Source organism: Vicugna pacos, chromosome 13 (genome assembly GCF_048564905.1).
Source record: "Vicugna pacos chromosome 13, VicPac4, whole genome shotgun sequence".
Taxonomy (NCBI): Eukaryota; Metazoa; Chordata; class Mammalia; order Artiodactyla; family Camelidae; genus Vicugna; species Vicugna pacos.
The window spans coordinates 21387132-21415021 of record NC_132999.1 but is presented as its reverse complement, the minus strand read 5'-3'; the positions used below and the strand labels follow the sequence as shown (position 1 = coordinate 21415021).

At 41.3% G+C, this 27890-nt stretch overlaps 1 long non-coding RNA gene across 1 annotated transcript in view; it reads left to right on the top strand.

Annotated features, from left to right (window-relative positions):
• The first annotated feature begins 531 nt into the window (after positions 1–531).
• LOC116283118 (uncharacterized) overlaps positions 532–27890 on the top strand; it is a 39247-nt gene continuing 11888 nt past the window's right edge. The window contains exons 1-2 of the long non-coding RNA XR_004192663.2: positions 532–688; positions 5178–5484. This is a non-coding gene — a long non-coding RNA (uncharacterized lncRNA). The remainder of the gene's footprint in view (positions 689–5177; positions 5485–27890) is intronic.

Sequence of the window (27890 nt, the reverse complement as noted above, 5' to 3'; positions counted from 1 at the left end):
CTCCTCAGCCATCTGAGTCTCAGCTCACAGGGTCCTTCCACTAAGCCTCTAAATTTTATCAATTCTTTTTCCCCTGTTGTTCCCCCCTCATCCTTAGGGGGACAGCTGCTTTCTGCAGTTGCTATCTCTGTTAAACTTTATAGATCTCACTTTACCCTTTCAGTTATCTAGTTAACCATTTTATACCTAGTTAACAATCCTTTATATTATATTCTCTGTTCAAGTAACTGACATGGTTTCTGTCTGCTGGCTGCACCCTGAGAGTTATAATTAATGAAGAGATATGCTACTGACCCTTTCGAGTCAGTTCCCAACAAGGGTCCTCCTGTCCAGTGTTGCTCGTGCCAACAGAACAAGACCGAATTTGGTGCAGAAGCACAGGAAAGCTTTACTCTTTGATCAAAGGATGGAGAGATGCGAGCTCGCGCTCGCTGTACGCGCCGTGGGCGGGGCTGCTTTGCTGGGATCTCGTCCGCGGAGTTCTCGCGGGGCCGGCACAGCTGCTCACGCCGCAGGTCTCGCGGCCGTCGCAGCGTCTCTGCACCCGGCCGCCGCCACCATCTTGAATTGAGGTGTCCGCGTGGCCGTTTCACACTAGGAACTCTGGTCTGAGGTGTCGCGGCAAGGCCTCTGCATGCGCCCCCCATGAGCAAGTAAAACTAGATGAAGCACGAAGGAAAAGAAAAAGGTTAGACTTTATTTTATTACCCAGATTCTGTTTTAATTTCCTGAGAATTGTTAATGGGCTTTGCCGGCGACAAACTCCTCCGCTGTCTTTCGTCCTGCTCCTCATTCTCCAGGGATGCTGAGGGGCGCGGGTCCGACTCCTGTTACTACCTCCCTGCTGATTTGGGGCATCGTTATAACCCCGGGTAGAGGAGCAGAACTTCTCTCCGGCCACCTTTAGATGTGTTTGATGGTCTCCAGGTTGCAGCCCTGATTGTTTGTATTCTTGAACGACCACCATTTGTCTAATCTTTGGAGATAAAGAGGCGGAGAATTTAAGATACACGGCCCAGATATTAGCAGGAGAATAATGGTCACATGTCAAAGTTTTCTTGAAAATGAAGGTATCTGGGTTTGCCCGCAGGCAAAAGTATGCTCTGATGCTGAGGCTCGCTGCCGTGGCCTGAGGATTCCTGGTCTCACGTTTGTTGTTTTTCGGAAGAGAAGTTTCGGGTCGGGGAGAGGTTCACACGCGTAATCAAGGGGCTCATTGTCCCAGGTTGTCTCTCTGGAGGTTGGGGCTTGGAAGCCCTCTTCATTCGAGTGCGATGTCCCCCCCCCCCCAGAGTGATTCCTGCAACTTTGGGGCAGAGCAGGTGGTTAGGATCGCCACTGGGGGATCCGTTCCACTTGAGTGAGTTGGTTTTGCAGGCTGCCAGTTTTAGGTTCACACAGTCTCCTGACCCAGCGGGTTGGCAGTACCTGGTCACCATATTCCATGAGAGATTTCACGGTCTCTCTCCTCCCTGGAGAAATCACTTGAGCTGTTCCATTTCAAAGGGGTTAAGGTGTACCTTCTCTCTGGCTTGAGAATGAGCCTACCATACATAAGCTCAGATGTGCTTAACTTACCCCTTGGGGCTAACCTCATGCAGAGGAGGGCAGTTGGGAGCAACTTGATCCAGTTTTCTTGTTTCCTGACATGGCTTGATTAAGGCCTGTTTCAAGGTCTGATTGAATCCCTCCAGTTTCCCCAATGATTTGGGTCTCCAGGCTGAGTGCAAGGTCCATTTTATGCCCAGGGCACTTGTTATCCCCTTCATCACTTGAGATACAAATGCTGGACCATTATCGCTTTGTGGGGATCCTGCAAGACCAAACCTAGGGTTTTGTTTTTTTTTTTTTAGTAACACCTTAACCACTTCAGCTGCCATTTCAGTTCTGGTGGGGAATGCTTCTGTCCACGCAGAAAATGTGTTCATTAGCACCACGAGGTACCTGAAATTGCCGTGTACTCTCAGCATGACAGTGAAATCAATCTTCCAGGCTTCTCCAGGATATGTCCTTCTGGTCTGAATTGCCTTATCTGGGGGCCCTTGGGGGCCCTGTTACTGGGGTTGTTCATTGAGCAGATAGGGCAGGTCTCAGCTATCCAGCTGATTATACTCTTCATCCTGGGAGTTACCATGACCGCAATTAACCAGTTACGTAGGGCTTCCCTCACAGTGAGTTCCTTGATGAGCCTCCCTGATGGCTTGACAAGCTGCAGTTTGGGGAAAGTATCGCCCATGTTCATTAACTAGCCACCCATGGCCTCTTAGATCTCTACTGATGCCCCATTTTCGGGCTTTGTCTAATTCTTCCTTTGTGTCAGCTGGGGAATAATTGGATGGATCTGGTCTTCAAGGTATGAGGGGTAGTTGCCAACTTACTGGTTCTAGGGTCCCCCTTTTGGCAGTTGCTTCTTCCCTTTATTACCTCTGCATCTCCCTTTTGGTGACCCCTATGATGAATCACTACCATTTTTTTTTTTTTGGAAGCTATCCTGCTTCTAAGAGCTCCAATATGCTTAAGCCTGTTTAGTCTCCTTCAGTATGTTTCACCTGTTTATTCTCCACAGTAAGCATACCTCTTTCCTTCCAAATAGCCCCGTGTGCATGTAGGATGGCATGTGCATACCAGGAATCTGTGTAAACATTTAAGATCTTCCCTGTCCCAAGCTCTAAGGCTCGGGTGAGGGCCATCAGCTCAGATTTTTCGGCTGGAGTTCCTGAGGGTAGGCTTCGTGCCTCTACTACTTGGGTGTGGGAGGTTACTGAGTATCCCGTCAGCCTTTTTCCCTCTCTCATAAAAATGCTCCCATCTGTAAACTGTTCCTCTTCTACCTTTGGCAGAGGCTCACTTCCTAGGTCAGGGAGATTGGAATAGATTGTGTCTGTAGTTATACAATCATGCTCCAGGGGCCCCCCATTTCTGTGGGTAGCAGGGGGGCGGGATTTATTGTGTGACAGGTTTTTATGGTAGCCACTAGGTTGATTGATTTCCTTTATCTTATTCCAATTGACAGTTTTCCGGTTCTGCAGGATGCACCGTAATGAGCTATCCTTTGGTATGGTGGATTTTTGGTTCGCCATACCTCAGATGTTCTGTTTTGAATTTGTTTCCAACTACCAAGGGGGCACTTGGAGTGAATTTGTTAGCATGCAAATGCCATAGCTTTGACCCAAATGAGATTTCTGGTTTGGAAAATTTGGAACCAGCACTAAACTGTTAATAAATACCTGAAAAGATCAAAAAAGGAGGCATCCACATGGTCTGGGTCTCTGCTGTAACTGGGGCTCCCCCCTTGAATTTGTAAAGGCCTGTGCTTGAGATAGTCTCTCCCAAGTCTGAATATCCCACAGGAGGCTAGACTAGACTGCCTCATTCGCCACATTAGTTCCTGAGCAACTTGGGTCCCTTAGGGAGTGGCACAGCTGTTGGAGGCAGGGGTCTTCTCTTTCCGCCTTTTGCATGAAAAGGAAGGGTTTTCAGGCTTCTTGCCAAGTGAATGCTAAAAGCTAAAGTTCCTCTAAGGGATTCCCACAGAGCGCTCACTAGGTTGCTGGGGAAGCTGGTATTCTGTGTTGATACTGGGAGGAGAGCCTGCGGAACCTCGGTCAACAGTTACCCAAGGTTCGCCTCACAAGCAGAGGGAGGAGGAGAGGTGGGGTAGTGGGTGCTTCCTGTTCTTGCTAGTACCTCACAAGGCTTCTCAATAATGGGGTTTCTGGTCTTGCAAGTGGCTCACAGGGCCCCCAAGCCCACTTCAGAGAAACTGGCCCTGACCAAAAGAGGTCAAGTCACTGGTCTAGTACCTACCTTGGAACCCTTTCACATTCGGGCATCCCTGGTGCCTTTTCCTGAACTCAAATCAAGCATCCTTATTCTGTTGTTCTGTTTTGTCAGGTGGTCCTCATTATCTGGGCCTTCCCCAGTCTCGCCTCTTGGCTCCCAGGGCTGGCCGCTTACTTTTACCAAACTGAAAGTGACTATGGAGAATGTGGTTGGTGTGGAGGGCAAAAAGCCCCAGTGCGGCGTTACTGCCTTGTACAGGGGTCAAGAGGACAGCACTATTGGCGAGTCACTGGGCAAGACTTGTGTGGCGGCTTCTCACCCACAAGACCCCACCGTTCCCTATCCCCCCACCCACTGGGCACTGCGGGAAGACAAGCCAGAGGCAATGGGCAGGCATGTGTGAGTTTCAGTCTCCAATCCCCAGTGATGCTGATGCTGCAGTTGATCCCCACAATGGGGCATGATGGTCCAGATTACTCTGGGGCCTATACTGTGTTTGCACCACACCCGGGTATTGGGTTGCTGGGCAGAGTTTCTTTGAATTCAGCTGAAGACTTCTGCTATTTTACCGCATGAGAGTGAACTCACAGACCAGAGTCATTCATCCTCACTCAAGCCTCCCAAAGCCTCTGCCGTCCTCCTGCTAGAGTCAGGGACAGCCTGGAGCCTAGTGGCTAGGTGCATGCGAAGAAGCCATGGTCTGTCCCTTTGTGGTTGCCAAAATTTGTTACTTTCGAAGTCTGACTCCCATAAGGGCCCTCCTTCCTGGTGTTGTTTGAACCAATAGAATGAGATGCAGTTTGGTTTCGAAGTAAAGGAAAGTTTTATTCTTTGATCAAAGAGTAGAGAGGTATGCGCTTGCACTGTACAGTACACGCTTTCCCTGCAGGCCGTCTTGGAGCTGCTTTACAGGGTTCTCATCAGCAACGAGGCAGGAAGAGTTCTTGTGGGTTGAATGCAGCTGTGCTGCCCATGGGTCCATACTGCAGTACTGGGTGCAGTGCTTCTGCACATGGCCTGCTGAGCTGAGGCATCGGATGCAGCCAATTCATGCTGGGAACTCTGGTCTGAAGTGCTGGATGCAAGGCCCCTCTCTGTATGCAGTACCCCATGAGCAAATGATGCTAGACTAAGCAGAAAGGGGAAAAAAAAAGGTTAGCCTTTATTTTATTACACAGATTCTACTTTTATTTCCTGGGAATTGTTAATGGGTTTTGCTGGTAATGTATGTAATATATATAGATATATATATATATATACCACCAGCAATATATAGATATAGATATAGATATAGCTGTGTAATGTTTGCTACATACTAAACTCTTAATGATGCTTCTGATTGTGATTCCTTATGGGTTCCTAACATTCATTTATTTATTCATTTGTATATTCAGCATATGTTGTTTCCTACTATGTGTCAGACCCCATGTGAAGTACTGGGATGCAGAGCTGAGTAAGCTACAGTCCAGTCCTCAGGAAGTGCACAGTCTGAGTGGAGGAGACCACCAGGAACAGGAGCCCACCTCAGGAATGGTTCTTGGCACCTCTTCCAGGAACCTTCCATTGCTGATCTCACTGCCCAGTTACTCCATCTCCCAAGCCAGCCAGAATTCTGATGTCCAACCACACAAGCATTCTTCATCTGGCACATTTTTAAACACCTGTTTTTGACAGACCTCCAGAATTAACACTTACGGCAAGGTAATTTGAAACACTCTTACACTATCGTTATTTATTTGCGTATCTTACTATCCTTAGATGATAGATTACTTGAGATTGATTTTCCCAAGTGACTTGTTTCTGTATCAATTAATAGGCCTAGCACAGTGCCTGGGACATGATAAAAAGGTGATAAATGAATTAATTCATCTGGTCAACAATATTGAGCTCTTACTATAAAGCAGGCACCAGACTAGGTACTGGGAAGATGAGGACAAAGAAACCAATGGGATCCCAACTCCTAGTGGATGGATGTCTGATCCAGTGACCGAACCTGGACAACCTCTGAGGACCCAGACCTTCGTGGGGCTGGAAGTGGTTCCATTAGCCTGGTATGACGCATTCTTTCGGCACCTCCTCTGCTTCCTTCCTGCCGAGCCCTCAGTGGGAGATGGCAGCCTGCTGTGGTTTACCTTATGTCCTGAACACTGGTGACCAAAGGCTATATTTAAATAGCAAACATTTGCATTTTTAATGTTGATGGGAATTGAAAGGTTGTGATAACCTTTCCAAGCTGATATTGGTTTTTACATGATTGAAACAGTCCTGGCCTCAGGCATTTCTTAAATGGAAAATTTAAAGGATTTCCAATATCAGTGAGAGGGCAGAACCATCTCAGAACACTGTGTCCTGTTTGTATTCTCAGAAAATACCACCTCCCTCCCCTGAGCTCACTCAGCGCCTTTGCCTTGTCAACATTTTAGGATCCTCTTAACCTTCACTTGGTCCTCTTTACCTTTTTGGAGAGTAGACAGCATGAGGACCACTAGTCCCATCTCCTTGGGAAGAAAACTGATTCTCAGAGGTGCAGACTGCCTACCTTTCTAATCCTCCTTTTCCACATCTGTAACAGGAATAAAAGCAGTTTCACAGGTTTGCTGTGACATTCAAATGTGGTAATCTGTCAAGACACTTAACATCCCATGCCTGGTACTTTGCTAATGCTCAGTGGACATTACTTTGTCTCCGTCCCCTGGCAGTGACTTGTCTAATGTAACCCATCAAAATCAAGTGAGAGCCCTACACTCCTGGCTCCTTGGTCTCTTTCCAAGAGGCTCACTGTACAGAAACAGATTAAAGCACACATATTTGGGTTAAAAGCAGAAGGACTCATTTCCATCTTCACTCTGTTCTTACTATCCTCATTAACAAAATATGCCATGACAGCCTGTCTGAATACTTCGTGGCATCTCTATTTTCCTTCTCTGTTTTCATTGTAGTAAAAGTCACTGCATGGTCCAGTATGGGAGTCAATAGCCACATGAGGCTATTTAAATTTAAATTAATTACAGTTAAATAAAATTTAAAATTCAGTTCCTGCGTCATAGTAGCTGTATTTCAAAGGCCCAGTAACCACACGTGGCTAATGGCTACCGGTACAGATATAGATCATTTTCATTATCACAGAAAGTACTTTTGAAGAATGCTAAGTGAGAGAAAGAGAACCGGAGAGGAAAGAAAGGAAGAAAGGAAGGGAAAGGAGAAGTGAGGAAAGAAGAGGCAAATTGGTTTTTTAGAGCATTCCTCATTCATGTACACCCATGCACGTGTTCATCCAGGCATGGAAATCAATCTCTGTGTCACATTCTAATGGAAGATGGATTTTTTTCTTCTCTGAAAGAGTCAGTGCCTGAGAAATTTTTAAATTTAGTTTGGCCCAGTAGACATTATTGTTTAAAGCTCAGATGTGATCTTTTCCTTCCCTGCTGGAAAGAGTCCACAGCTCTTCATGGCCTACTAAGAAAGCCCCATATCCTCAGCATGTTTCCAAGGCCATCATGATTCACTCCCACTATATTCTGTCCCCATTCACCGCAGACACATTTTCCCTATCTTGCCTGACAGCCACCTTCTCCAAGGCATCTTATACTCTATACTCCTTGCCTTAGCTCCTGCTGAGTCCACTGCCTGGAACACCCCAAAAGGCATCATCTCCACCTATAGATACCGGTCAACACGTTCAAATTCCTTCTCCTAATTCTGCCTTCCCTAGTTCTGCTGGTCTATTGTGCTTCTGCATCCTGGATTTTATTCATGTATTTCAGAGCATTTGCCCAGTTGGATCCATGTCTCTTCACTGTATCCCCTCACAGTGGTGATTCTCATACTCTGTATGGGAGAAAGACCAGTATTTTTTTTTTTTGGTTTAGTTTATGTTTTTGTAAATTTCCAATCTATTACAGATGGGTGATTTTGTAAAATAAAATGAAATTTAAAAAAATAGACATATAAAATATGAACCTTAGTTATTGTATTGTTAGATTCAAATTGCTAAAAGATTTCTAAAACCCTTACTCTCAATTTCTATATTTTTCTCATCTTTGGCCAGTAACAGTTTTCAGGCCACACTTGGAAAAGTAATGCTCTCCAGCCCTTGCGAGAAGTCTCTGCATGTGGTCAGTGCTTGATATGCTTTATGGACCATTGGAAACTCTGCCAGTGCTCCTCCAGATGTCAGAGGGGGTGCACAGAGGAGTGTCTTTGTGGAGGAGACGTTAGAATGAAAGCCCCTCTGTGATGATACTTGCAGGAAGACTTGAGTGAGGACACCAGTTTTACCTTTTAAATAGCTTCCTGACCCTGAACTTACCTGAAGGTAGGCTTGACCTGAATCTAGACCAAGGTTTTTAAACTCTTTAGTGCCATGGACCTAGCTGATAGTCTAGGGAGGCCTGTTCTCAGAGTGTTTTAATGCTCAGTATTTTAAATGCAGAAAATAAAAACCACAGGATTTCAAAGGAAGTCAGTTATTCTCAAATATAATTATTAAAGTGTGTGGTACAGAAATGTTTCTTTATTAACACATTAAAATAATCTTTGTGTTTGATTGTTTAGTATAGCATGCTACTAAACAACCAGTAGATCACTGAAGAAATCAAAGAGGAAATTTAAAAAGTACCAGGGGACAAATGAAAATGAAAACATAACAACTCAAAAACTATGGGTGTTGGTGGTATAGTGTTGAGCATAGCTGTCTTCCAAAAGCTATGGAATTCAGCAAAAGCTAGGAGGGAATTTTATGGTGATACAAGCCAACCTCAGGAAACAAGAAAAATCTCAAACAAACAACTAATCTTACACCTAAAGGAGCTTAAAAACAAGAACAACAAAACTCAAATTTAGTAGAAAAAAAAGAAATCATAAAGAGCAGAGCAGAAATAAATGACAGACTGAAAAAAAAAAACAATAGGAAAGAGCAATGCAACTAAGAGCTGGTTCTTTGAAAAGATAAACAAAATTGATAAAACTTTACCAGACAAATCAATAAAATCAGAAATAAAAAAGAAGTTACAACAAACACCACAGAAATACGAAGAATCCCATAAGAAACTAACTACTATGAACAACTATATGCCAATAAAATGAACAACCTAGAAGATATAGGCAAATTCATAGAAATTTGTAATCTCCCAAGACTGAACAGGAAGAAATAGAAAATATGAACAGACCAGTTACCACTAATGAAATTGAATCTGTAATAAAAAACATTTCTGAAAAACAAAGGTCTAGGACCAGGTGGCTTCACAGGTAAATTCTATCAACCATTTAGAGAAGAGTTAACACCTCTCCTCCTCAAACTATTGCAGAAAATTGCAGAGGTAGGAACGCTTCTGAATTCATTCTATGAGGACAGCATTACTCTGGAATCAAAACCAAAGATATTACAAAAAAATGAAAATTATAGGCCCAATATCACTGATAAACAGATGCAAAAATTCTCAACAAAATATTAGCAACCTAATTGATGAACCTAAAGGTACATCAAAAGAGTCACACACCATGACCAAGTAGGATTTATCACAAAGATGTAAGGATTTTTCAGTATGTGCAAACCAATCACTGTGATACACCACATTAACAAATTGAAGATGAAAAACCATACGATCCTCTTAATAGATGCAGAAAAAGCATTTGACGAAGTTCAACATCCATTTTTGATAAAAACTCTCCAGAAAGTGAGTATAGAGGGAACATATCTCAACATAATAAAGGCCATGTATGACAAGGTCACAGCTGACGTCATACTCAATAGTGAAAAGCTGAAAACATTTCCTCTAAGATTAGGAATAAGATGAGGATGCCCACTCTCACCACTCTTATTTAATATAATATTGGAAGTCCTAGCCACATCAATCAGGTAAGAAAAAGAAACAAAAGGAATGTAAATTGGAAAGGAAGAAGTAAAACTTCCACTGTTTGCAGATGATATGATACTATACATGGAAAACCCTAAAGACACCACCAAAAAACTACTGGAGCTCATCACTAAATTCAGTAAAGTTGCAGGATACAAAATTAATATACAGAAATCTATTGCATTTCTATATACTAACAATGAACTATCATAAAGAAAAATTAAGGAAACAATCCCATTTACAATCACAGCAAAAATAAGAAAATACCTAGAAATGAACCTATTTAAGGAGGTAAAAGATCTGTACTCAGAAGCTATAAGACCCTGATGAAAGAAATTGAAGATGACACAAATAGATGGAAAGATATGCCAGGCTCTTGGATTGGAAGAATTAACATTGTTATAATTATCATACTATCCAAGGCACTCTATAGATTCAGTGCAATCCCTGTCAAAATATCAAGGGCATTTTTCACAGACCTAGAACAAATAATTTTAAAACTCGTATGGAAATGCGAAAGTCCTTGAATAGCCAAAACAATATTGTTTTCTGAAGAGAAAGAAGAACAGAGCTGAAGGAATCATGTTTCCTGATTTCAGATTAAACTACAAAGCTACAGTAATCAAAACAAGTATGGTACTGGCACAAAAACAGACACATAGATTAATGGAACAGAATAGAGAGCCCAGAAATAAACCCACAAACTTACAGTCAATTAATCTAAAACAAAAGTGCCAAGAATATACAATGGAGAAAAGCAGTCTCCAATAAGTGGTGCTGGGAAAACTAGACAGCTGCATGTAAAAGAAGGAAATTAGAACATTCTTTAACACCATATACAAAAATTAACTCAAAGTGGATTAAAGACCTAAATGTAAGACTGGATACCATAAAACTCCTAGAAGGAAATATAGGTGGAACATTTTCTGACATAAGTCATAGCTATAATTTTTTTGGATCCGTCTCTTAAAGCAAAGGAAATAAAGGCAAAAATAAACAAATGGGACATAATTAAGCTTAAAAGCTTCTGCACAGCAAAGGAAACCATCAACAAAAAGACAACCTACTGAATGAGAGAAAATATTTGCAAATGATATGACTGATAAAGGGTTAATATCCAAAATAAACAGCTCATACTAAACATCAAAAAAGCAAGCAATGCAATTGAAAAATGGGCAGGAGACCTGAATTGTTCCAAAGAAGAAATACAGATGGCCAACAGACACATGAAAAGATCATTAATAATCAGAGAAATAGAAATTAAAAACACAATGAGATATCACCTCACACCTGTCATAATGGCTGTATCAAAAATACTACAAATAACAAAGATTGGTGAGGATGCGGAGAAGAGGGAACCCTTGTACAATGTTGGTGGGAATGTAAATTTGTACAGACACTATGGAAAACAGAATGGAGGTTTCTCAAAAAATGAAAAATAGAACTACCATATGACCCAGCAATTCCACTCCTGGATATTTATCAGAAAAAAAATAAATTTACAATTGCCAAGATATGGAAGCAAGTTAAATTTCTATCAACAATGAATGGATAAAAATGTCACACACACACACACACACACACACACACACACACACACACACACACACACACACACACACACACGAATACTACTTAGCCATAAAAAAGAATGAAAATTTGCCATTTGCAACAACATGGATGAACCTGGAGGGTATTATGCTAAATGAAACAAGTCAGACAGAGAAAGACATATATTGTATATCACTTATATGTGGAATAATAAAAGAAACTAGTGAATATAACAAAAAAGAAATGGACTCAGAGATATAGAGAACAAACTAGTAGATACCAGTGAGGAGAGGGAAGTGTGGTGGGACAAGATAGAGGTAGGGGATTAAGAAGTATGAGCTACTGTATATAAAATAAATAGGCTACAAGGGTATGCAGTACAATGCAGGGAATATAGCCAATATTTTATAATAATATAAATGGAATATAGCCTGTAGAAATTATAAATCAACTGAAACATATACATCAACTATACTTCAATTTAAAAAATAATGATATCTGGTGGTGGGAAAAATACCAATCTAATTCAATGTATTGATGAGTGTAAAACTGTATTTTAAGTTATCAACAGCAGCTGTACTGAGATTTGAAAATATCAGTGATTTCCATGGTGACTGTGACAAATACTGCTATTTCTACTGTGATTTGTTGCCTTATATTCATAATTGAAGGAAATGCTCAATTTCATTTCAAGAATAATGAAAATAATGATGTAATTTTCTCATCATCTGAGATCCAAAGGGTCTCCTAACTCATTCATTCATTCAGTCAACAAGTATTTATTGAGAACTTACTATGTGGCACACATTGTTTCAGCACAGGCAAAGTTTCTGCCCTCACTGAGTTTTCATTTTGCTGTGAGTCAGACAACAAACAAATAATATAGTTGATTCTCATAATTTGTAGGAGTTATGTTGTATAAAGTTACCATGAACACTGAATTAGCAAATACAGAACCATTGCTCCTAGCAGAAATACAGGGTTAGGTTCCTGTAGGTCTCTGGTCACAACATTTTCATCAACGGATCAATATATAACCTTGTTTTATGTGTACTTATGTTTAAATACACCTATTTAATATACTATTGTTGATTCATTAAATTGCACTTGGCCAACAGTAGTGTAAGCTCTAACTTTAACTATCAGTGTGAATGGAGCTTATCTGACACAGGTATTTTCTCTGTAAGGCACAGACAGTCTTCTTACACTTAGGACACTAGACAGCACTTCACTTGAGGGCCATTTTGAACAGTAGAATCACCAACAAAAGCATAAAATGCAGAAAAAGAGGCACTAAACATACTGTGAAAAAGATACCTGTTTACAGAATGATATGAAACAAGAAGGCAGAGATAGTGAGAGTGTAAAGAAAGGTACTGATTTGAGAGCCGTTTCTAATGTACGATTGACAGGGCTTGTGATGTCCTTTCTCCCACCTTCCCATACACATTATTCTCCTAGGGGGCCTCCAGGGATGGAGTGTGGGAGTTTATGTGACTGAAGTTTCTCCTTTGGATGACTATTTATTGAAAGAGGAGATGTGGAGAGTAGAGTTAAATTAAGGGTAAAAAGGATGTTTTGGATGGCCCCATGGGACAACTGGGAAGATGCCCAGTTTCAACTGGAAATATGTCTGAAACTCAGGAAAGTGGATTTGGGAGTCATCAGGATGTAGGTGGTGGTAGAAGCCACAAGGATGGACAATCAACCTTCAGGCTGGTAGAGGAAGTAAGGGTGACCCACATGAAGCAGTTAGAAACTAGCACCTGGTAAACTGAAAATGAAAAAACATTCAAATATGTGACACAAATAGTACTGTTATCAGGAAGAAGAGATGACTAACAGCTGGAATTGCTAAAAAAAGTTCTTCCTGGAGAAGGTGGCCTGAACAGACACAGCAGGATGTGCAGGATTAGGAGGCGCAAAGGAAGGTGTGCTGGTGGGAGAAAACAGTGGGTGCAGCTATAGAGCAGGAAGGATGCTAGCCCCAGAACATTCCGCACGATGGTGCAGTCGGAGGAAGGAATGAGGAACTGGCTGTAAAAGCACTTTGAGGAAACTGGTCACCATGGTTGCCTCTGGGGAGGGGAACTGGGAGTCTATAGAGAGAAGTGTGGGAGAGAGACACCTTTTCATACCCTTTCACATCTTTAGGATATTTTTGCCTTGTGCACTGATTTCTTTTTCTTCTTCTTCCTTCTTTCTTCTTCTTCTTCTCCTTCTCCTCCTTCTTCTTCCTCATCCTCCTCCCTCTCCTTCCTCTCCTTCCTCCCCTCCCCCTCCTCCTCCTTTTTTTTTTTTAGCAGTTTAAATAAATCATTTGGCTTTGGTAGAGGAAGGGATGAGTTTGGTGTGGAAGGGGATCAAATGGATCCTGTGTCTGAGGGTCTGATTCCTGGTCTGCCACTTAGGCAGGATAGCAGGACAGTCTCTGAGGGACCAGGCTTGGCTGTATCTCTGAGTCCTTGGGTGATTTTTTATGCCCCAGGGTGATTTTTTACATGGATCTGGTCCCCGAGGAAGCTGTGTAAGGGAACAAGCCCTCTAGAGAGCAGGTGAGGACAGAATGAGAAGTGGCTGCACACCAGAGCTGGATGGCTTCCAGGGACATAGAAGTGTGCCCCCAAAGTTGGTTTGATGGATTCTAATCTCAAAACTTCCTCTTACCACCTGTGTGTCTAGGGCCAGGTTATGCTGCAGTAACAGTGCTGATGCCTCAGTGGTTTGACACAACAACAAATCGTACATAGAGTTGTTTTGAGGATTAAATGATATCATCATCAACATCATCATCCTCCAGCATTTCTGAGGACATACTATGCCCTGGTCTATGTTGCTCATGTAATATAATCCTCATAAAACCCTATAAGATGGTTTTCATTATTGTTCCCATTTTCTAAATGTGGGAAATAGCAAGAGGAGATTATGGATTTGTTCAAGATCATACAGTGAGAAAGTAGCTAACTGGAACTGAAACTGGCTTCCTAACTCTAGAGTTTAAGCACTATATTAAAATCCTCACTTAGCTCAGGGAGAGACACACAGCATCAGTCAGATTAGACCAGGTAATGCTGCAGTAACAAAATGCCAAATTGCAGTGACATAACACAAAAAAAGTTTACTCCTCCCTTACGCTACACGTCTAGGGTGGGGTGGCAAGTATGGTTCATTGCAGGCACTCATGCACACTGGTGATGGAGGCTTCATCTTGCCGTGTGCTTTTGCAGTCACTGAGGTAGGAAAAGGGAAGGGAAATACTTTCACCTACCACAATACACATTACTTCTGCTCTTCTTTCACTCGCCGAAGCTAAGGCAGTGGGGGAATGAGATCTGACCTCATGTTCTGAGGCAAGATCCAGAATATTTATCAATAGCCATAATGACTGCACATAGGTGCTTCTTTAGTGTTGATTGAATTGAAGTTGCATGACCAGTTCTGACCAAACTGAGTGAACTCTGTCTCATTCAGCTCAATTTATATGGTTTTTGAGAGTTTGCAAACATAAGCACTATCAGCTCTGCACAGAAGGCCACCAGAGAACCACTGCATCACTAATTCTGCATGTCAGGCATTTCTCTGTGCAGTCTGCATGTTGCCAGGAGACCACAGAGGGTTCTGGTTACAAGGCTCCAAGATTCCTGGAAAGCATAATTGCTGTCTTCCAACCACAGCCGTTCATCCCCTCACCCTATCCCACCCTTTTGCAATTGCTTTTTACTTTTGCCTTCTGTTACTTTCCCTCATCATGTTCTTCTATAAACTCACATGAGGCACACTCAGAAATATGGTAAGCTTGTGAGGTAGGAAATTTTCTAAGCCATTCAGAGTGTGCATTTCAGGGGCAATAATTCCCTTCACAGTGTTGTGCAATCATCACCGCTATCTATTTCCAAAACTTTTTATCACCCCAAATAAAAACTCTATACCCATTAAGCAATAACTTCCCATTAAGGTAGAAATTTTTATTTTCACTTTAAAGACAAGGATACTTAAGATTAGGCACTGTGCCCAGAGTCACCCAGGGAATAAGTAACAGAGACAGGACTTCTGACTTTAAGGATCATGATTTTCTTGCTACATTCTGAAGCCTCTTTAATAGCATCGACTATCTAATCACTCAAATGGGGGGATGCCAACCATCTACTGGAGGTGGAGTGAAATTCCGCAACTTGTGAGCGCCCCTTCAGTGGTCTGGGAAATAGACCACCCTTCATTCCCTAAGCAACATTCCACAAATGTTACTGAATACTTGTTAAGTGCTGGAGATTCAAAGATGAGTAAAACCCTGTGTTGCAGTAGTTCATATGAAGTTGGACAGAAGCTGTTCATATTCCCCAGAATTTTCTTTCCCTTCTTCTCCAGTTAAAAAAAGAGGGGAAAAAAATCAGATTTTTAGCTGAGCTAATGGCTCCCAGAAATAAGACTACACCTCCCAGTCTCTCTCATATCTTACTGTGGCCCTGTGACTAAGTTCTGGTCAATGAAATGTAAGCATAAATAGTATGTGAAACTTCTGGGGAGTATTTGCAAAGAAAAGGAGCGTACTTTTCTTCCATCACTCCCCTACCCTGCTTCCTGCTGGCTAGAAGTCAAGCTGCACCGGCTGGGGCTTGGGCAGCCATCTCGGATCATGAAGTACAAGCCATGGACTGAAGATGGAAGAACAACAAGATGGAAGAAGATTTAGCCCCTGACAAAGTGCAGTGCTGCACCACCCCTCGTTTCATCTCTCTCATTTATAAGAAAAAGTAAGCAAGTTCCTACATTGTATATACAGATACATATATATATTTGTTAGCTTTTGCTGCATAGCAAACTGCTTCAAACTTAGTGGCTTAAAACAGTGATTACCATATGTAGCTCCTGGTTGTATGGGTCAGCTGGGAAGCTGGGGGTTGGCTGGAGCTGTATGGTCTAGGCTGGCTTTACATGTCTGGTTGGTCCCGGGGGGCCTCAGTGGGATGGCTCAGCTTTGCTCCATTTGGCTTATTCTACAGAAGGTTAGCCTAAGCTTCTTCACATGGTAGCCTCAGGGTTCAAAATAAAAAGAGAAGGCAAGTCTCAGTAGACAGGTGCTTTTCAAATCTCTGCTGTGTCACATTTGCTGCTGTCCCTTGGTCTACGCAAGTCACCCAAAGGCATAGTGACGATGAAGAGTGATTCTTAGTAGGGCATTATCACAACTGCCTCCATTGTCTAAGCCGCTGATATTTGGGTTTCCCTGTTGCATGCATCTGAATCTAGCCCTACGCTGGGTAGATGGTACGTGACAAGCAGTTGAGGTCTGTTACATCACATTTGCCAGCACATGAGTATGAAAAGCATTTGTAGTATTTTTCAATGTCCAGATCACAGTGACTTGAACCCTTACCATCTTATTTGCCCTCATCAAAATCATTTCAGTGTTTTTGAGACTTACCTATTGGATGGGAAACAGAATTACAGTTTTGTTTTAAACCAATGTTACAAAAACATGGAAAAGTTACTGACTAGTTTTTGCTGTGGCTTTTGTTTAATGATGATCAGAAAAAAAAATTTAAAGAGCCTCATGAACATTCACACTCCCATTTAAGCTCCTGGAAGGATGTCTGCACTAGGGCTCCATGCCATCCCCAAATCCTGTTTTGCCCATTCCGTCTCACTCTGACTGATGCCCGCTGTCAGGAAGCGGTCTGAAGGCTGCTCATGAAATCACCCTTGCTGCATCAAGGGGACTGTCACCTGGTGTCCCCAAGTTGCCAGCTGCCTGGGTGCCAGTGTGGCGATGGCTCTCAGTGGAGGAAGGACTCTTCTTGCTGCATTCTGAAGCCTCTCTGCCAGGACTATCCCCTCTCTGGCAGCAGGTATGCTTTGCCCCAGCCAACTGAGGTGCCCTGGATTCTCTGTCACGTGTCCCAGACCCAGGAATCCTTCTGCTCCCCACTTCCTGCAACAGTGGGCACTGGCCCAGGCCCATGAAGAGCAGGCAGCACCTCTGCAGCACAGGCAGCTCAGTTCAAACGTAGCCAAGGGGCATCTCCCTCCTTCTGTTCCCCAAAAAGCAAGAGCTGAGATACAGTTCCATTGTAGCTAGACAAGAACCATTCACAGCCCCAACCAGGGCATTCACATTCCAGTCCAAAGCGTCTATAAATGGTGTCTTCCTAACTTTCTCCCAAGACCCATTGATGGCCCCTGGCTTACATGCTGGTGCCCGACTTGTAGAAGGCACCCGCTGTTCCAAAAGTGAAGTCAAACCTCCATCTCACAGAACTGAAAATCACTCACAGCAACAACAGGGAGAGTTTCCAGCTCCTTCTTGCTCTTTGAGGTTTCTGAGTTTCAGAATTATGTCACCGCGAAAGCCCCACTTTAATACCTGGAACAAAGTGATATCAGAAGCTAGAGTATGGTGTGAGGAGGGAGAATCCTCTCTTTTAGCCTCAGTTTCCTCATCTGTGAAGTTTCTGGTGTAGTCAGCTTATTGTGAGGTTTAAGGAGACTGTAGGGTGACTTAGCCAGAGCCTGGCTCAGAACACGCAGTCCCTGGGCTGCTGGGAGTTGTTGTCATTACCCTTCAGACAGCAGGGCCTTCCTGTTTGTCACTCTCTTGTCACACACATGTGTGGGCTCTGGGAGCCGCTACCCAACTTGGCTTTATTAGGAATTTAATTCGGTGACCTTGGGCATGTCCTTCAGGGGCTAGGGATCCAAGTAAAGCTGAATCCAAGCAATAGCTGACATGCAAACAGTCCAGGCCCTGTGGCTTTCCCAGTCGGACATCTGTCACCTCAGATCTACACGTGACCAGCCACGGAAAGGGTAGGTGGAGATGAATCAAAGACACCACATAGTCTTTGCTTTGCTCTAATCCCATTTTCCGGCTTGTAAATGTGGGTAAAGAGTTTCCTGATAGAATCTGACTCCGGACACCTGGTGTACAGTTGGTTTAAATTAAGGATATTATATAAATAAAACATTAGCAGACTCTCCAGTCAGGCAGAGAATAAGAAAGACACGAGGTGGAGGCAGGCGGGGGAGAATGGATGGTTTGTCAACACATACCAAGGTAACCAGCCAATTAGAGCCGCAAGAATTCCCCGTGTTATTTTTTTCCCCAAACATTTACTTCACACTACTCTAGGAGGCAGTGTAGCACAGCAGTTAAATACGAGCCAGAAAACTGACTGGTTTAGAATCCAGGCCCTGTTATTACTCGTTATGGGATGGAGGCAGGTGACTGAATGTCGGTGTGCCTGCTTTCTTATCTGTAGAATTACAGCCTCCTGACATCGGGCTGTTGCAAGGATTATACAAGAGACACAAGCCAAGCTCTCAGAGACATTAGCTGTTACTGCATTGTTGTTGCGTGCTGGCCCTGAGCCATCAGGGTTTCCTGTGACACAGTCAGTCCTTGACTCAAGGTGAAGAGACGTGTAATGGTCTCACTAGAAAGAAAGTTTCATGGAGGCAGAGCTGTTTGTTTCTGTTTGGTCTCCTGTTGTACTTCCAGGGCACGGAACAGTGCCTGGGACATAGGAGGGGCTCAGCACATTTTAGTTGAATGAATAATGTAAACAATTCAGGAGCTGAGCTGCATCATACAGGATTCAAGTGGGACACAAAGGAGGGATATCAGCAAAGTGACTGCAAAAGTAAGATCAGTGAGACAGTTAAGAAAATAAAATGCGTGAAGAGCGTGGAATCACACTAGGAGACAGGGGTGAAAAACGTTATAACAAAGATTCTAAAATTTCACTAAGTGGAATGACTTCTTTTTAACTCATAAGCCAAGTCCTAAGAAAATTTGAGGATTTAAATTCCCATCACCTTAAGACAAAGTTAGGGAGGTGAACCTGAGTAGTATCAGGCCAGAAGCACTGTCCGTGAAAACCAAGCAACTGAAAGTAACTCTTTCCATGTAGAAAAGCCTCTGTCAGGTATTTTAAAAACTGAATTGACAGAGGGATGGTTATAAAATCCAAGAGATTGGATTTTCCTGTTAAAAACCTTGCTATCGTGGATCTTCCTGTCTTGTCTTATATTATTGAAAGTAAAACAAAACCTTTATGTAACTATCACTTTTGATGCTCTTAACAGATTTCTCTGAGCCTTGTCTGCTTATGAGAGTGCGAGCCAGTCCAGAACAGAGACCATGCATCACAGATGTGCAACTCAGCAGTGTCCCTCCCCAGCTGGCCCCAACATCCACTGCTTCTTAAGGCCAAATACACAATGTGTCCCTTGCACTACACAATAGTCATCCAAAAAAAAAAAAATCCCCTGCATCAGGAGAGTCAGAGGAATGGTGCTGATCCTTAGGGAAAATTCTGGAAAGTTGTAGGAGTATTTTAAATTGTTAGGCTGATTACAAAGCACCATTGGTATTGAGTAAGTAGAGAGCAAGGATGCTAGATGTTCTGTGATCATGACATCCTGAGGCAATCCCATGCATGAAGAATTGTTCCATCAACTGCACAATTTTCAAATGTCTGCTGGACATTCATGTCAGTGAGAAAACTTAATTATAATTATTTGAGGCTGGAAATTTACTCTGTTTTACGTGTAAATCTGAAATATTTTTTGCACAGTTTTAATACATGCTGAATTTTCCAAGAATGCAATCATCTTGTAAATCAAGAGAAGATTATATTTTATTATATTTGAAATTTTACCAGGAGTGGAAAAATCACATCACCAATGGCAAAGAAGCTCATGGTGTTTGAGTCATCAATCCACTATAACATAACCCCATCAGTCTGCATTTGTGGGTGTCTGTCATCAGTGGTGATTCAGTGCACATGTGCAAGAATATCACCACTTGATCCTAACCTGATTGAGAGGATTCCCAAGCTTTTACATATTGAAATATGCATTATTTAATTTCAAAATATTCTCCTTTTATTTCTCCTTTATATGATGACACTCAGACATTAGATTCACTTTAAAAACTCATATCTAGGCACGGGTCATATTGTCTATGAACTCCATTTCTGATTAGTAAAGGGGCATCACACAATATTTATCGGGTCTAATAGGATTGAGAGCCACTGCTCTCTACCCTCAACCTCTTCTCTGAAAGTTCCCTTCACCTTCTTGAACCTGGCTCTCCCCTGAGGACCCTGCTGCTTCTGTAGCCCTCACAAGTGGTGGTTGCTTTCTCCCCTACCACCTCCTACCACTGGGCCCACAAGCCGGCAGGTGTCTGCTTCCTCCTTTTTTTCAGTTCCAGACCTTCGTTCCTCCCTCCTTTCTGAAAATCCCCAGCGTTGAAACTCCATAGTATCAGGCAATACCACTTGATTCTTACTGCGAGTGGTCATCTTTAGACCCCTGGGTCACTGGTCTTTACTCTTTGAAGGTTGTAGCCTATGTTCATTGTCACTCCCTCCAACAGCAGCCTGCTTCTGTTCTTTATAATATCAATATTCATGGCGACGGCAGTGACATTTAGGTAAAGCATAGGCAGAGATCAGTCAGAAGCAAAGTTGTTCCCCTGGAGGCCTCAGCCTGGGCCAGGTCTTACCCTTTAATTGCTGTGGGGAGGTCATGGTGCAGGGGTCAGGGGGCCACGGGGGCCAAGGCAATGAAGGAGCATCAAGGGGACTCAGGCAGTGGGCATCAACCAACTGGCGTAAAAGGATTTCAACATTTGAACATTTGAAATGGACACACTTCTCCTTCCAGCTGACTTCAGCCCTGAGTGCAGATGACCCTCCCCAATTCCTTTCTGCCTTCTCATCATGTGACCTTGTTCTCCACTCTACCTCAGCCACCCATCCTATGTGTCATACACTAGACCCATAACTGCATCTGCTCCGTGATCTAAACTGTAAGCATCCCACTCTTGGGCCACCACCTCCTGTCCTTCAAGTTTAGTCCACCTGGAGCTCCAGCTCCGACAATTCTGCCACCTTACCAGGGCCTACAGTTCATTGTTCCTCCCAGTTTTCACTATGTCTCACCTTCCTCGTGCCTTCCATTCTTTGCCCCAGATTAGATACTATCGTACTTCACCATAGTCATTCCTTACCCTATTCTTCCCTTTTTTCACCAGCCTAGCAAAGCCAGTATACAGTAAATCCAAGTCTTCACCTGGTCTCAGTCAGCGCTGTGCACTTGAATGTAGCTGGAGGAAGCCACACCACCACACTGACTCGTCTCACTTTAAATCTGTGATCAGTAACCCTGAGAGGGCCTTCAGTGGACACTCCTACTACCGTGCCCAGGCCAGTCACTCTCCCACTCCGCTGAATAACCAGAATTATCTCACACCTCTTCTTGTCTCTTCAAACCTCCAGAACTCTTCTGCCCTCCTTACTCAAATCTGGTGTTCTCAAAATTATTTTGGGTCAGGACTCCTTTAAACTGTTGAAAATTGATGATCCTAAAGAGCTATTGTTTCTATATCGGTTATATCTACTTATCTTTATTATATTAAGGCTAAAAACTGGGAAGTTTAGAACATTAACTATTTAAAAAAATAATAAACCCCATTATATGTTAACATAAATAACATTTTTATGGGAAAAAACTATATTTTCCAAACCTAAAAAAAATTTTAGTGGGAAGAGAAGTACTGTTTTGCATATTTGTATAATCCTTTTCAAATCTTTTTTAGATCTTCTAAATATTGATACATTTAACTATGTAAAATTTTAAAAAATCACACATGTTAGTATCACTATTGATCTAATCAGGAGTCTTTATTGAGAAGCTGTCAAGTTCATGGGGGCAGATACAAGTTTTCCAAAATTCTAAGTTTTGCAGGAAAGCTTGAATTTTATCAGTGTCAAGAAATAGCTCACAAATATCTTGTGTCAAACAGGCTCATTTTGTTCATATTTTAGGAAATGTCTGCCAAATATGTACCCAAGTCTGAATAACCTAATTTGGTCTCCCAGTCTTTCTTCCAACTGGTGTTCTGGTGCTCTGTAAAGGAGCAAGGTCAGCTCTCCAAACAGTTGCGCAAGGAAGTGCTTTTCCTCAAGACAGCTAGCATACTTTGGTATGCAACAGAAGTGCTTATATGTACGTCTCATTCAACACATTAAAAACTTAAAAACTTGTAGACTCAAGGGATGAGATTTTATAAAATTAATAATTTTGACTGCTTCGTTAAAAATGTTCTTCAGCAAAACTTCCTTTTTTCTTGCAAGCGCTTGGTGGTGAAAAATCTAATGACTACTAGTATAGTTCGATTCATGCTAGGCACCAGCAATTTTACCCACCATTGCTTTTACACCATCAGGACAAATGTCAGCACAGTCGTTACAGAATAAACAAACCTATTCAATAACGTTACTTAACACTTTGAAAATGTCAGTACCACTTGTGTTAATTGCACGCACATAAAGGAAGGTCTTTGATGATTAGTGGTGCCGAACCTGAATGAGTACAAGCATAACTCCAAGTCTAGTCACATTTGCAGATTTGTTCGTTTTAAGGCAAAAGTTCGGTTCTACAGAGATGATATTAACCCAGCCTTTTTGTCTGCTAAATTTTTACTCTGAGTTACTGAACCATTGAAAGATGGCAGTTCTGTGATTCCTTTTGCTGACTTTCCATCAGCAGACATTCAACGATGTCAACTATACAAGATTTTATTAGTGTCTCTGCTATTAGGTGCACTTTTCCAGCCAATGCAATATGGTAACTTACCTTGTAAGGTCCCTTAGTATCTTTTTCATTTCTAGTTTGAAAAGCTGTGACAAGCAATTATTAGATTTTTAAAGAGCTCATCATGTCTTTGTTTAAAATATTTAATTTGTTTTTCTTTATACTCTGTATAACTAGCCCCGATATGCTGCTACAATTTAGGTGTCACCATATGTTATTAGAAAATGCTCTGTCACATAAAAGACCTTGTTGACTAAAATAAAATCATACAATGAGAGTTAAGTTTTACGTGGGGCAAAATAAGAACTATAACCTAGGAGACAGCATCTCAGACAGCTCCAAGAAACTGTTCCAAAGAGGCAGAGGGGAATTCCGTTATTGTATACGATTTCAGTGAAGGGGGAACGTGCAGTCAAGCACACGTTTAGGCAGAGGCTTGCTACTAGTACAAGGAGCAGATGTCACCGTTAATGATTTTAGTGCTTTTCTAGATATGAGGTGACACAAGAATTTGGGCTCATAAAATCTTCTCCTGAAAATATCTAACTATTTGAAGTCCTGTTCAGCCAGTTTTCCCAGAGTGCAGAGTGCCTCATTCCTGCTCTCTATCCTGAACTCCCTTCAGAGAGTGTTGGAGGTCAGCGGCTGCAGTGGCTCATGATTTAATCCAAGCAGAGTTAGATGGCAAGTGCCAGCGTGATCCAATCCTTGTAGAGGCAGATGGCAAGTGCTAATTTTTAGTTAGCAGCACTAAGGTAATTATTAACATTTATAAAGCTTAAGGAAAGATAACTTTCGCTGTATTTTTGTTTCTTATCTAGAGTTTTGTCAGTGTCTTTGGAGTAAATTCTTCCCTTCCATGATTCAGAGAGCTCTCTGGTATATTAGTTACACCTTTTTTTCTTTGTTTGTTTTAGCTCTTTAGACATGGACTATGTAGCTACACTTTGAGAAAGTGAGTCTTCTAGTCGCTCCTTTTAAAGTCAACAATATACCTTAAATAAAATTAAAATATATTTTAAATAAACTACTTTTGTTTTAGAATAAAATAATAAATTCTAAAATAGTTTTAGATATTGAAACATTTGAAAAGTTTAGAAAAAGTTAAATATTATGCCAAAAAGGTGTACTTCTTACTGTGTTTTCCTGTAGGTGCAAGGAAAAGTTTGGGTACTCACCCACAATGCCTTTCTTAGCCCCTGAAAGTCTTGAGGTTCACCTCTGTGTTGGGTCATCTCTTTCCTTCCAGCCTCTGGATATCACCTGAGATGACCCTACTCCAGCTCTCATTCCTAGGTATCTAGGCTGTATTTGACCCCATGGAAAATGCTCAATCATCTTTCCCCAATGAAGTAACTCCAAGAGTGCAAGCCATCCCAACACAGCCCCTCTTGTTATTCCAACCTCTGAACGAGCCACTAGCTAGGCTCTCCCCTTTTTAATTTTTCAGGACACTCACCTTTCTTTGTGACCCTTTGTTTCCCCTACATCTGAGGTGAGGCATTTCTCATTCTTTCCCCCTGAAACTTGTAACACAATGACAGCTTTCTGTAAATATGTACCCATATTCATTTATCCCTAATAGATTTTTTAAAAAATCCTGCTTTCATGGAGCTCATATTCTAAAGGCACAACATTAGACAAATTCACACTCACACACACACAAAAACTCTCCTCTAATCTTTTACTGTACTTTAGTTGGCCACTCCTACCTATTTTATAGGCTAGAGATGTGTGCTGAGTTTAGGATTGCTAAACCGGTTTTCTGAAAACTTTATTTTTGAAAACTCTTGATTGTGTTCTGACACCTTACTTTGGCATCTATTATCTTGATGCCCCAGCTAAAGCTGAGATAAGAACTGACTCATATTTAATACCCTGTTTTATCTAACACATTATCTAAAACACAGTCTCCCAGAGCTGAGCCATTAGAAAGTCAAATAATACTTTAGTTAAGTCCTTTCTTCCAGGTCCAGGAAAACCAGCATCTTTGCCATCATCACCACCATCAGTATCATCCCCACTCCATCACAGATCTCTTCACCCAGCTCCTTCTCCCAGCTGCCAAATTGGGCTGGGGCAAGGGGTGGGGCAAGCCTGGCACTGATGAGGGTGCTGTAATTTCAGTCCTTAAACCCTCCTCAGCTTCAAGTGAAGCAATGACAGAAAAAGTAAGTATATATATATATATATATATATATATATACTATAAAGATATAGCTACCCTCAGTAACAAAACAATACCAAAATATATTTCCATAGACATTAAATGGAACAGACAAATGACAATGGAACAATAAGTGAAGGCAGAGTATAAATATTCTGGTCTGTGATTCTAGAAGCAGGTAGAGATGCTTTGAAATTTGATGCTTTCCTTCAGAGTCAAGTGAAGCAATAAACACCCCACACCCCACAAGTGGCAGGAACACAGGCCAGCACATTGTGTGAATCAAGTAAGTCATTTTATTTGATCCACAGGAAGAGGCTAAAGGAAGCTGAAACCCAGAACCAGTGCTTATAATAAGTGTTTTAAGGAACAATTTGTGCTAACTGGTCCTGGGCCAAGATACCTACCAGCTCAGCAACCAAATTTTGAATACTCCCAATATCACTGCAGGGAGAACTACAATATAGGAAACAGAAAGCATAAAAGTTACTAGTAAATGTAAATGATTATTAACTTTTTCACTTTTTAAAAAAATTTACTATTTATTTTGGTTTTGGGGGAGTAATTAGGTTTATTTATTTTTTATTATTGCTTTTTATTTGTTTTCTATTGAAGTATAGTCAGTTTACAATGTTCTGTCAGCTTCTGGTGTACAGCATAATAATTTAGTCAAACATATACATACATATATTCATTTTCATATTCTTTTTTCACTGTAGGTTCAAGATATTGAATATAGTTTCCTGTGCTATATAGTATAAACTTGTTGTTTATATATTTTGTATATAGTAGGTAGTATCTGCAAATCCCAAACTCCCAGTTTATCACTTCCCACCCTCTTCCCTGCTGATAACCGTAAGTTTGTTTTCTATGTCTGTGAGTTTGTTTCTATTTTGTAAATAAGTTAATTTGTCTTATTTTTTAGATTCACATATAAGTGATATGGTATTTTTCTTTCCCTTTCTAGCTTACTTCACTTAGAATGACAATCTCCAAGGCCATCCATATTGCTGCAAATGGCATTATTTTATTCTTTTTTATGGCTGAATAGTATTCCATTGTATAAATATACCACAACTTCTTTATGCAGTCATCTTTTGATGGATATTTAGGTTGTTTCCATGTCATGCCTATTATAAATAGTGCTGCTATGAACATTGGGGTGCATGTATCTTTTCGAATTGGACTTCCCTCTGGATATACACCCAGGAGTGGGATTGCAGGATCATATGGTTAAGTCTATTTTTAGTTTTTTAAGGAATCTCCATACTGTTTTCCATAATGGTTGCACCAAACTACTTTCTCACTAATAGTATAGGATGGTTCCCTTTTTTCCACACCCTCTCTAGCATTTATTGTGTGTGGACTTTTTAATGATGGCCATCCTGACTGGTGTGAAGTGATACCTCATTGTAGTTTTGATTTGCATTTCTCTGATAATTAGTGACATTGAGCATTTTTTCATGTGCCTATTGGCCATTTGTATGTCTTCATTGGAGAATTGCTTCTTTAGGTCTTCTGCCCATTTTTGGATTGGGTTGTTTGTTTTCTTCTTATTAAGTTGTATGAGCTGTTTATATATTCTAGAAATTAAGCCGTTGTCAGTCTCATGTTTTGCAAATATTTTCTCCCTTTCCATAGGTTGTCTTTTTGTTTTGTTTATGGTTTCCTTTGCTATGCAAAAGCTTATAAGTTTAATTAGGTTCCATTGTTTGTTTTTGCTTTTATTTCTATTGCCTGGGTAGATTGCCCTAGGAAAACAAAGCTAAGATTTATGTCAGATAATGTTTTGTCTATGTTTTCTTCTAAGAGGTTTATTGTGTCTTATCTTATGTTTAAGTTTAAGTCTTTAAGTCATTTTGAGTTTATTTTTGGGTTTGATGTGAGGGAGTATTCTAACTTCATTGATTTATATGTAGCTGTTCAGTTTTCCCAGCACTATTTGCTGAAGAGACTGTCTTTACTCCATTGTATATTCCTGCCTCCTTTGTCAAAGATTAATTGACCAATACTTTTTTTTTTAATGGAGGTACTGGGGATTGAACCCAGGACCTCATACATGTTAAGCACACAGTCTACCACTGAGCTATATCCTCCCCTCTAATGATTATGAAATTTTAAAAAAATACAAAATTTTGTTGTAATGATACAGAACTAAAATTTAAAACAACAACAATAGTAAAATGCAGTTAAAACAAGCTAAAATCTTTGTTTTGTTTAGAGGAAGATACAAGGAGAGACAGAATAACTTTAGACTTTGTAAAAAAGATATATATATAAATATTGAATACTAAAAGATAACTTCTGAAAGAATAGAGAATATAATCTATATCTTTGAAACCAGATTTTAAAAGGGAGAAAAATATCAATTCAATAAAAATTTCACATGATAGTACTGTGAAAAGATTGACAATTTCCCTCTGCAAAAAAATGAATATAAAGCCGGATGAAATTGTCAAAAATAACAATTTAAGGGTACTGGAAATAAACCAAAGGTATACAACAAATTGAGAAATATTTATTTGTGAAAGATTATGAGAGCTTTGTGTAATAGCAGCAAGAGTCTTTGGCTTTCTTGCTTGAGGCTGTTCTCTTGTTCCCTGCCCCACCCCCAGCTCATTAGACAAAATTGTAGCTTTACCAGTCTGGGGCTAGCAGTGAAAACCAGCCGCTTTGCTGCCAAAGCAGAGTGAGGTTGAGGGAGGTAATTTATTTGGGATGAAGTAGGGTACAAAATCCCATAGTTTTGCCAGCAAATGGTGGGGTGTTGTGGGGAAACAGGAGAAAACCCACAGCTTTGCCAGTGTAAGGCTGCTGTCCTATTTGGCATGATGAATAGGCCAGGCATAAATTTAACAAGGAGATTCTGAACATGAGAGCCACAAAAGGCCTGAGTTAACTCTCCACACACATGTGGTTGACTGAGGAAACAC